The following is a 10,760-nucleotide window of genomic DNA, read 5'->3' as shown; positions in this document are numbered from 1 at the left end:
GCTTTACAGATATTTAGAGAACATAGGGAAATGAATAAATAGATAAATAAGTAAACGAACAGAGAAAGGAGACAGAAGGTGGGGTGATCTTCAGTGGTTGAAGGCAGTACTGAACAGGTGAGACTTCAGCGATGTTTTGAATGTGGTGAGTGTGGAGGAGTCTCTAACGGTTTGGGGTAGTGAGTTCCATAGGGTGGGAGCAGCGATGGAGAAAGCCCTGTCCCCCCAGGATCTGAGTTTGGTCCGGATGTGGGGGGATAGATTGGCAGCAGCAGAACGGAGGGTGCAGGTGGGAGTGTGCCTGTGGAGGTCGGTCAGGTAGGATGGGGCCAGGTTATGGAGGGCTTTGTAGGTTATGAGGAGGATTTTGTACTTGATTCTCTGGGGGATGGGGAGCCATTTTTGAGGTGGAAGAAGGCTGTCTTTGTGATGTGTTTGTCGAAGGAGAGGGTTTGGTCAAAGATGATTCCAAGATTCCGGATGTGAGGGGAGGTGGATACTGGGAGACCATCAATGTTGAGGATGAAGTTTTGGGTGGATTTGGTGAGCGTTTTTGGACCAATGATGATGATTTCAGATTTGTTGCAATTGAGTTTGAGGAAATTTGATTGAAGCCAAGATTTTATTTCAGTGATGCAGTTTGTCAGTGTAGAGTGTGTGGTGGGGGAGATTGACTTGGTGGAGATGAGGAGCTGGATATCATCGGTGAAGCAGTGGAAGTTGAGACCATGACGGCGGATTAATTGACCAAGGGGGAACAGGTAGAGGATGAAGAGGAGGGGGCCAAGGACTGAGCCTTGGGGGACACCTTGGGGGAGGGGAGCGGTGGGGGATTTACAGTTGTTAATGGAGATGAACTGGTGTCTGTCAGAGAGGTAAGATTTGAACCAGGATAGGGCTGTGCCGGTGATGTTAAGGGAGGTTTCAAGTCGGGTGAGGAGAATGGAGTGATTTATGGTGTCAAAGGCGGCGCTGAGGTCAAGTAGGATGAGGATGTTGAGGTTGCCAGCGTCGGAGGAGAGGAGAATGTCGTTTGTGATTTTGAGGAGCGCAGTTTCAGTACAGTGGTTGGAGCGGAATCCGGATTGGAAAGTTTCATACAGGTTATTGGTAGAGAGGTAGTATTTGAGTTGGGAAGCTACAGCACGTTCCAAAACTTTGGACAGAAAGGGTAGGTTGGAGATTGGTCTGAAGTTGTTTGGGGTGTCAGGGTTTAGACCAGGTTTTTTCAGAATGGGGGTGACAGCAGCGATTTTGAGGGATGGCGGGATGATGCCAGTGGACAGGGAGGAGTTTATTGTTGCAGTGATAAGTGGAAAGAGAGCAGGAAGGCAGGCCTTGACAAAGCTGGAGGGGATGGGGTCCAGAGAGCAGGTGGCAGTTTTTATTCCTGTGAAGAGGTCAGAGGTCAGTGGTGGAGACTGGGGAGAACTGAGGCAGGGGTTGACAGGATAAGGGGGAGCAGGTGCGTTGGTGGTTAAGGTGCTGTAGATGTTGTCTATTTTGCTTTGGAAGAATGAAAGGAAAGTGGTGCATTTGTCAACTGTGAATGATTGGGAGATGGTGTCCAGGGGGCTGAGGAGTTTGTTTATTGTAGAGAAGAGTGTTTTGGGGTTTCCGGAGCCAGAGTGAATTATTTGAGAGTAGTAGGTGGAGTGGGCGCGGGAGAGGGCATCTTTGTAGTGCTGCAGGTGGTCTTTGTAGGCTTGGGAGTGAATTGTGAGACCTGTTTTGTTGCGGAGTCTTTCAAGTTGGCGGGCATGAGTTTTCATCATGCGGAGTTCAGGGGTAAACCAGGGAGCAGAGTGGGTGAAGGAAACTGTTTTGGTTTTTATAGGTGCAAGCTGGTCGAGGCAGGAGAGAGTGCGGTTGTAGTAGTCAGTGAGGTCAGAGGGGCTGTGGAGGTCAACGAAGGGAGAGGCGGACATTATTTCAGAGAGGGAGGATGAGAGCGAGGTAGGTGAAACAGAGTTCAGCTTACGGAAGTTGATTTTGCGTTTTTGCTTTGGAGCTGGGGTGGGAATGTTGACAGACATGGTGATGGCTAAGTGATCAGAGAGGGTGGGGTCGGAGCCAGAGAGGTGATGTAGATTTAGTCCAGTGGAGCAGACAAGGTCCAGAATGTGCCCACGGTTATGGGTGGAAAAATTGACGTGTTGAGTGAGGTTAAAGCAGTTGAGTATTTCAGTGAAGTCAGCGGTTATTGTGGAGTCCATATGGATGTTGAAATCACCGAGGAGGAGGATTGAGGGGGAGAGAGAACAGAACTGGGTCAGAAAGTCAGAGAAGTCAGAAAGGAATGATGGGTGTGGTTTGGGAGGGCGGTAGACAACTGCCATGACTAATTGTGTGTGGCCAGAGAGTTTGAAAGCCAGGTGTTCAAATGAAGCAGCAGATGAGATGGAGATGAGGTTGATCTTGAAGTCGGTGAATTACGGCAATCCCACCACCTCGGCCTTCCGAGCGTGGTTTATTGATGTAGGAGTATCCGTTGGGTGTAGTGAGGTTGAGTGGGAGGTAATCCAGAGGTTGTTGCCAGGTTTCTGTCAGACAGAGGAAGTCCAGTTTATTTTCCAGGATGAAGTCATTCAGAATGTGGCTTTTATTGTTGAGGGACCGGATATTGAACAGAGTGAGCTTCTGTTGACCCAACTTGCCCATGCTGACCAAGATGACCAACCACACTAGTCACGCCTGCCCACGTTTGGCCCCTATCCCTCTTAACCTTTCCCCTCCATGTACCTGTCCAAATGTATTTTACATGTTGTTAAAGTCCCTGTGTCATCTACATCCTATGACAGTTAGTTCCATATATGCACCACCGTGTCTGTGGGAAAAGTTGCCCCTGAGGTTCCTATTAAATCCTTCCCCTCTCCCTTAAACCTATGTCCCTGATGTTTGGACTTCATGGCTGAACAAGGTCTGTTGCTGACGACATCCTAGTGTTTGGGAAAGGAAAAACGGCAGAGGAAGCAGAAAGAGACCATGACAGGAAGGTTAAAGCTCTGATGGAGAGATGTCGTGACCGTCACCTGAAGCTGAACATAGAGAAGGCAAAACTGAAGGTGAAGGAAGTCACTTTCATAGGACATAGAGTCTCTGCTGCAGGACTGAAACCAGATCCAGGGAAGGTAGAAGCAGTGCTACAGATGCCTAACCCAAAGGATGTCCAAGGAGTTCAGCGATTTATTGGCTTTGTTAACTACTTGAGCAAATTCCTTCCTGGATTAAGCGACCTATGTGAACCGCTACGCAAGCTGACACAGAAGGATGTAGTTTGGTAGTGGGCACAGGTGCATGACAGGGCAGTGATGGACATAAAGCTAGTAACTGCCAAGCCAGTACTCAGATACTATGATCCATCCAAGGAGCTGACAGTACAGGCCGACCCGTCAGAAACTGGACGGTGCGGTGCTGATGCAGGAGGGCCATCCAGTTGCCTATGCCAGCAGGGCCCTGACGGATGCGGAGACCAGATATGCACAAATAGAAAAAGAATTGCTGGCAGTAATGTTTGGTCTAGAGAGGTTCCATGTGTACACATATGGAAGGCCAGTGAATGTGCAGTCAGACCATAAGCCACTGGAGATAATCGCCACAAAACCACTTCATCGTGCACCAAAGAGATTGCAGAGGATGCTGGTGAGGATGCAGACCTATGATGTGACAATAAGATATAGACCTGGGAAGGAGATGCAGCTTGCAGACACGCTGAGCAGAGCAAATATTCAGATTGACAAGACTGACAAGACCATGAGACAACTGGAGACTGTAAACCTGGCAAGGCACATCCCAATAGCACAGCCTCTGCTAAATGGCATAAGGAATGCAACAAAAACAGATGAGACTATGCAGAAACTGCAAGAGGTGATTAAACGAGGTTGGCCAGAGAACAAGAAGGAGGTTGACCCAGAACTTATCTCCTATTTCCATGTGAGGGACGAGCTGAGTGTTGGAGATGGCCTCATATTTAGGGGAGAGAGAATAATCATCCCTAAAGCCAGGAGACGCGACATGCTCACAAGAGTACATGATTCCCACATTGGGGTGAATGGCTGTCTAAGAAGGGCAAGAGAATGTCTGCACTGGCCCGGAATGAGTGCAGAAATCAAGGACTTTGTACAGAAATGTGAGACATGTCAAGCTCAAGGGAAAGAGGAACCAAAAGAAACACTGCATTCCCATGAAATTCCAGAGAGACCATGGGTGAAGGTGGGTGCAGATTTGTTCCACTTGGATGGAAGGAACTATTTGGTCACTGTGGACTATTTCTCAGGATATTGGGAAATAGACTATCTAGAGAAAACACTGGCAGTGAATGTTTTCCATAAAATCAAAGGCCAGTTCGCAAGATATGGAATACCAGATCAGCTCATCACAGATAATGGGCCACAGTTCACAGCTGAGGAGTTCAAGAGATTTACCAAGAAGTGGCAGTTTGAACATACGAGCACATCACCCTATTATCCACAGAGTAATGGAAAGGCGGCGAGCAGTGTGAAAGTTGCTAAGTCATTGCTGAGGAAGGCTAAGGCTGCCGGAGCTGACCCTTACCTGAGCATACTAGCTTTTCGCAACACACCAACACCTGGCATGAGCAGCAGTCCAGTTCAAAGATTGATGAACAGACATACCAGGACCATTCTACCGACTACTCAGAGGCTGCTCAAACCTGAAATTCAGAAAAAAGGAGATGAGTTGAGAGAGCTAGAGACAGACAAGCAGACTACTACAATAGAGGATCTCAAGATCTGATTCCCCTGAAAGCTGGCGATCCAGTTCGAGTGAAGCCAACCGATGATCGACATCAGTCCTGGAGGAAGGCTGTGGTTGTAGGCCGTGTTGCGCAACCCAGATCTTATGAAGTTAGAACCGAGGACGGCGTCATCTATTGTCGGAATCGGCGCCATCTGAGGAAGGCCAACGAGCCATGTCATCGCGCTGATGTTGACCTGGATGACCTAGTGACGTCACCTGAACCGGAGCGAGATCATCTGAGGAAGACCAACGAGCCATTTCATCGCGTTGATGTTGTCCTAGATGACCTGGTGACGTTGCCTGTACCGGAGCGAGAAAATCGACCTATGAGCCCCAGGTCATCAAAGCCTGACAAGAAGATCTGGTAGATGCGTTTGAAAACCACGTTATCTGCAGGATTATGTGCCCAAATAAGGATAGGGCCTGTACATGTAGTTGAGTATAGATATAAAGGCTATTAGGTTATGTTTAAAAAGTTAATGTTATATTTTCAGTTATAGTTTGATATGCATTGTTTTATGTAGAAGTAGTGGTAATGGCCATTTTAAAACTAAATAAATAAACAAACAAATTGATAAATAAAAAGGGAATGAGGAACCAGACATTTGTTGTTCAAAGTTTAGATAATTCCGAGCACTGAACTGTCGCGGATCCAAGGGAGGAAAAGTTGGAAGCTACCACGGAAATGGATTGTCAAAGACATGTTGGAAAATGGACTGGAGACATGTTGGACTCAGTGAAATAAGATGCCATGGAAGAATTTAATTTATGGCTATACATGTAAAGTTCCTGTACATATCTGTTTTGTAAATAAAGGGGGATGTTATGGGAATAGCGCACCCAGTGGTGTAGTACCGGGGATATATTACCCATGAGGCAGTAGCCAAGCAGATCCTGAATTAAAATGGCTGAACCCAAGACTCGAGTGTAAAGCCTGTTAATTAGTTGTGTAGCTGTAATGGAGCAGGTTACAGAAAGGAAACACACTAACAAAACAGGATAAAGTCCAGTAAGGTGGAGATTTCCAAACACATTTGTATTGTGGTTCTCAGTAATACCATTCAAATTACCCGTTGGTTAGTTTAATGAAAAAGCCAATCAACAAACTTTCCCCTCGATTGTGTTCATTGAGGCTAGGGCGAGTCCACAAGCTGAACTTCTAAATTGGAGCAAAGCCAACGTTGATGATATTGGACAGGAACTTGCAAAAGACAATTGGAGTAGGCTGTTTGTGGGCAAAGGCACTTTTGGAAAGTGGGATGGTTTTAAGTAAGAGTTAGAAGTATGCATGCTCATGAAGCGCAAGGCAGTTAAGAGTAGAAAGCCTCAATGACGTGATAAATTGTTCAGAAAAAAGGGGGCATGGGTCAGGTATAGACAGCTGGCATCAAGTCTATCCCTAAAGAGGTACAGGGAATTGAAGAGCATATTTGAGAAAGGCAAAAGGTGGCATGCGATGCCTCTGACACATAAGATTGAGAAAGGAGATAGATTACGTAAGTATAAGGGAAAATGGTAAACGGGGTGAGAATAAGGCCTCCCTGCAAACAAAGTGATCATCTCCGCAGGTGATGGGCAATGTCCTCAATGAACATTTTTTATCTGTTTTTACCAGAGGAGGACATGAAGACTAGACTTGGGAAACTAATGGGATGTCTTATGAACAGTCCATATCACAGTTGTGAAAGTGGACGACAAGCAAAGGCGTATGAAGGCAGATAATTTTCCTGGGTCTGATCAGGTATATCAAATGGCACTGGGAAGATGAATGCAGGCCGAGTTATATCAATCATCATAGACGTAGGTGAGGTGCTAGAAGACTGCAGAATAACTCATGTTGTGCCTCTATTTAGGAAAAGCTACAATGAAAACCCTGGGTTAGCCTAACATCTGGTAGAAAAGTTACTGGAGAGGATTCTGAGTATTAAGATATACATGCACTTGGAAAAACAGGGATTGATTTGGGATAGTTCGCATAGTTTTGTGCATGGGAGATCATGTCTCACAAAATTAGTAGAGTTCTTTGAGGAATTAATCATATAGGTTGATGAGGGCAGAGTGGTGGGTGTATTTTAAATGGTCTTTATTTTATATTTTAAGGTTTGGATGGAAAATGTTCAAGGCATGATCACTAAGTTTGCAGATGACATCGAAATAGGTGGTATCTTAGACAGTGAAGGTTGTTATCAGGAGATTGCGGGTGATCTTATGGAGATGTACACAATCATGAGTGGACGAGATAGGCTGAATCTTTTTCCCAAGTAGGTGAACCAAGAACTAAAGGGCATAGGCTTGTGAGAACGATTAAATAGGAACCTGAGGGGCCAAATTTTCATACAAAGGGTGCTAGGTTTATGGAATGAGCTCATTGGACAGGTATTGGACAGTTAGGAACTGCAGATGCTGGTTTAAACCAAAGATTAACACAAAAAGCTGGAGTAACTCAGCGTTGGGCAAGACCCAAAACATCACCCTATTCCTTTTCTCCAGAGATGCTGTCTGACCCGCTGAGTTACTACAGCTTTTTGTGTCTATCATTGGACAGGTACATGGATAGCAAAGAATTGGAAGGATGTGGGCTAGGCACAGACAAATAGTACTTCCTTGGCTAGGGCATCCAGGTCACATGGGCAGATGGGCCGAAAAGCCAAGTTCCATGCTGTATGGCTCGATGAATCTGAAACTTAAATATAATTTAAATTATTCACATTGGGCTTGCTTTGCATTCTCCTCATTTTCAGTCCTTAGAACTTAATGAAGTGGTATTTTTTATGGTTTATACCAAAGTTTTAACTGGGGCATGTCCTTTTTCTGATTTATCTCTGCAGCATTAAGTATGTGATTTTGTTCACCAACAGTCCAACTAGTAACATATGCACTTTAAATGAAATCCCCAACACAGAGCCCAGAGCAGGATGCGTATCATTCAGTTTCCATTCAGGTCGGCCGTCCGCTTTGCAAAGAAAAATCAGATTAGTTTGACAACAAATAGCACTATTTCACAATCAGAAAAATCATGTTATCTTACTATAAACAACATTATTATTCATTTAAAAAATCAGATTATTCTCACTGCAATCTAGGAGTAGCGCAATGGTAGTGCTGCTGCCTTACAGCGCCAGAGACCCATGTTTGATACTATTGATGCTATCTGTACAGAGTTTGCCCATTCACCCTGTGACCACATGGGTTTTCTGCGAGTTGGGAATTTGGTTAACGTCTTTGCAAGAGACAGAGTGGGAGGAGGTGTAATCCAGATAACAATAGACAATAGGTGCAGGAGGGGGCCATTCGGCCCTTCGAGCCAGCACCGCCATTCAATGTAATCATGGCTGATCATTCTCCATCAGTACTCCGTTCCTGCCTTCTCCCCATACCCCCTGACTCCGCTATCCTTAAGAGCTCTATCTAGCTCTCTCTTGAATGCATTCAGAGAACTGGCCTCCACTGCCTTCTGAGGCAGAGAATTCCACAGATTCACAACTCCCTGAATGAAAAAGTTTTTCCTCATCTCAGTTCTAAATGGCCTACCCCCTATTCTTAAACTGTGGTCCCTTGTTCTGGACTTCCCCAACATTGGGAACATGTTTCCTGCCTCTAACGTGTCCAACCCCTTAATAATCTTATACATTTCAATAAGATCTCCTCTCATCCTTCTAAATTCCAGTGTATACAAGCCTAGTCGATCTAGTCTTTTAACATATGAAAGTCCCGCCATTCCGGGAATTAATCTAGTAAACCTACGCTGCACGCCCTCAATAGCAAGAATATCCTTCCTCAAATTTGGAGACCAAAACTGCACACAATACTCCAGGTGCGGTCTCCAACTGTGGGAGTCGGTGGGTTTGTAGTAGACATCAGTCGATAGTCTGTCCTCTGTGATGCAAACAAAGAGATCAAGAAAAGGGAAAGGCGTGTCAGGGATTGTCCAAGTGATTTTGACGGCAGGGTGGAAGTTAGTGGTCGGTAGTGGAAGTTAGAGATAAGTCAACGAGTTCATAGAAACATAGAAAATAGGTGCAGGAGTAGGCCATTCGGCCCTTCAAGCCTGCACCGCCATTCATTATGATCATGGCTGATCATCCAGCTCAGTAACCTGTACCTGCCTTCTCTCCATACCCCCTGATCCCTTTAGCAAAAAGCCCCCCATCTAACTCCCTCTTAAATATAGCCAATGAACTGGCCTCAACTACCTTCTGTGGCAGAGAATTCCACAGACTCACCACTCTCTGTGTGAAGAAATGTTTTCTCATCTCGGTCCTAAAAGACTTCCCCTTAAGCTGTGACCCCTGGTTCTGGACTCCCCCAACATCGGGAACAATCTTCCCGCATCTAGCCTCTCCAACCCCTTAAGAATTTTACATGTTTCTATAAGATCCCCCCTCAGTCTTCTAAATTCCAGCGAGTACAAGCCTAGTCTATCCAGTCTTTCTTCATATGAAAGTCCCGCCATCCCAGGGATCAATCTAGTGAACCTTCTCTGTACTCCCTCTAAGGCAAGAACGTCTTTCCTCAGATTAGGAGACCAAAACTGCACACAATACTCCAGGTGCGGTCTCACCAAGGCCCTGTACAACTGCAGTAGAACCTCCCTGCTCCTAAACTCAAATCCTCTTGGTATGAATGCCAACATACCATTCGCTTTCTTCACTGCCTGCTGAACCTGCACGCTTGCTTTCAATGACTGGTGCACCATGACACCCAGGTCACGTTGCATCTCCCCTTCTCCTAATTGTTCACCATTCAGGTAATACTCTGCTTTCCTGTTCTTGCCGCCAAAGTGGATAACCTCACATTTATCCACATTATATTGCATCTGCCATGCATTTGCCCACTCGCCTAATCTATCCAAGTCACTCTGCAGCCTCCTAGCATCCTCCTCGCAGCTAACACTGCCACCCAGCTTCGTGTCATCCGCAAACTTAGAGATGTTGCATTCAATTCCCACGTCCAAATCATTAATATACACTGTAAATAACTGGGGTCCCACCACTGAGCCTTGTGGTACCCCACTAGTCACTGCCTGCCATTCCGAAAAGGACCCGTTTATTCCTACTCTTTGCTTCCTGTCCGCCAACCAATTTTCTATCCACCTCAACACTGAACCCTCAATACCGTGTGCTTTAAGTTTGTACGCCAATCTCCTATGTGGGACCTTGTCGAAGGCCTTCTGAAAGTCCAGATATAACACATCGACTGGTTATCCCTTATCCACTCTACTAGTTACATCCTCGAAAAATTCTATAAGATTCGTCGGACATGATTTGCCTTTTGTAAATCCATGCTGACTTTGTCTTTGTCTGTACGGGTGCAGGAGGTAGTCCAATACGGTCATCAAAGTAGCAGAGAAAGAGTTAGGGGATGGAGCCAGAGTGTGTTTGGAAATTGCCAAGAGCTTTTGAGGTCTGATGCTGATGTGACCACCAGGTCTAGTAAATCAAAAACCTCTATCTTTGTACTTATGAACATCATTATAAAAAAGTTATGCTAAAATTATATACTCACCTGAAATGCCTAAAAACTCCCGCCTGATCGTTTGTACTAGAGGATGTGAACCTTGTTTACAATTGTTATTAACATCATCATAATCAATTGTCCACACAAAAGCTCCTGCAAACTTTTGCTGCCTCACCCACTCAATCTACAAAGATAAACTTAACTGTTAGATTCTTTAGAACAGTTCGATAGTTCACAAGTTTAATTATGTTAATCAGGTATGTAGGTTAATTGGCTGGGTAAATGTAAAAATTGTCCCTAGTGGGTGTAGGATAGTGTTAATGTACGGGGATCACTGGGCGGCACGGACTTGGAGGGCCGAAAAGGCCTGTTTCCGGCTGTATGTATATGATATGATATGATATGATATGTTGTCAAATTTGCTTCATATTTTGAATGGACAGTTCCACACGCAATGAGGGATGCGAGAGAAGAAGAAGATACTTAGTGTTCAAATAGTGAGATCTGTGGCTCTGAAAAGATCTCATCGCTAATGTTAATGGTCC

The 10,760-nt window shown here is 45.3% G+C and overlaps 1 pseudogene across 1 annotated transcript in view; it reads right to left on the bottom strand.

Annotated features, from left to right (window-relative positions):
• Positions 1-2,457: 2,457 nt before the first annotated feature.
• Positions 2,458-10,760, bottom strand: part of LOC144605160 (chitinase-3-like protein 1) — a 41,936-nt pseudogene continuing 33,633 nt past the window's right edge. Inside the window, exon 15 of the transcript XR_013548826.1 lies at positions 2,458-2,543. The product of XR_013548826.1 is annotated as a chitinase-3-like protein 1 (transcript). The remainder of the gene's footprint in view (positions 2,544-10,760) is intronic.

Source organism: Rhinoraja longicauda, chromosome 24 (genome assembly GCF_053455715.1).
Source record: "Rhinoraja longicauda isolate Sanriku21f chromosome 24, sRhiLon1.1, whole genome shotgun sequence".
NCBI classification, from domain to species: Eukaryota; Metazoa; Chordata; class Chondrichthyes; order Rajiformes; family Arhynchobatidae; genus Rhinoraja; species Rhinoraja longicauda.
The sequence above is the reverse complement of the archived record's forward strand: the minus strand, read 5'-3'. Positions and strand labels throughout refer to the sequence as shown.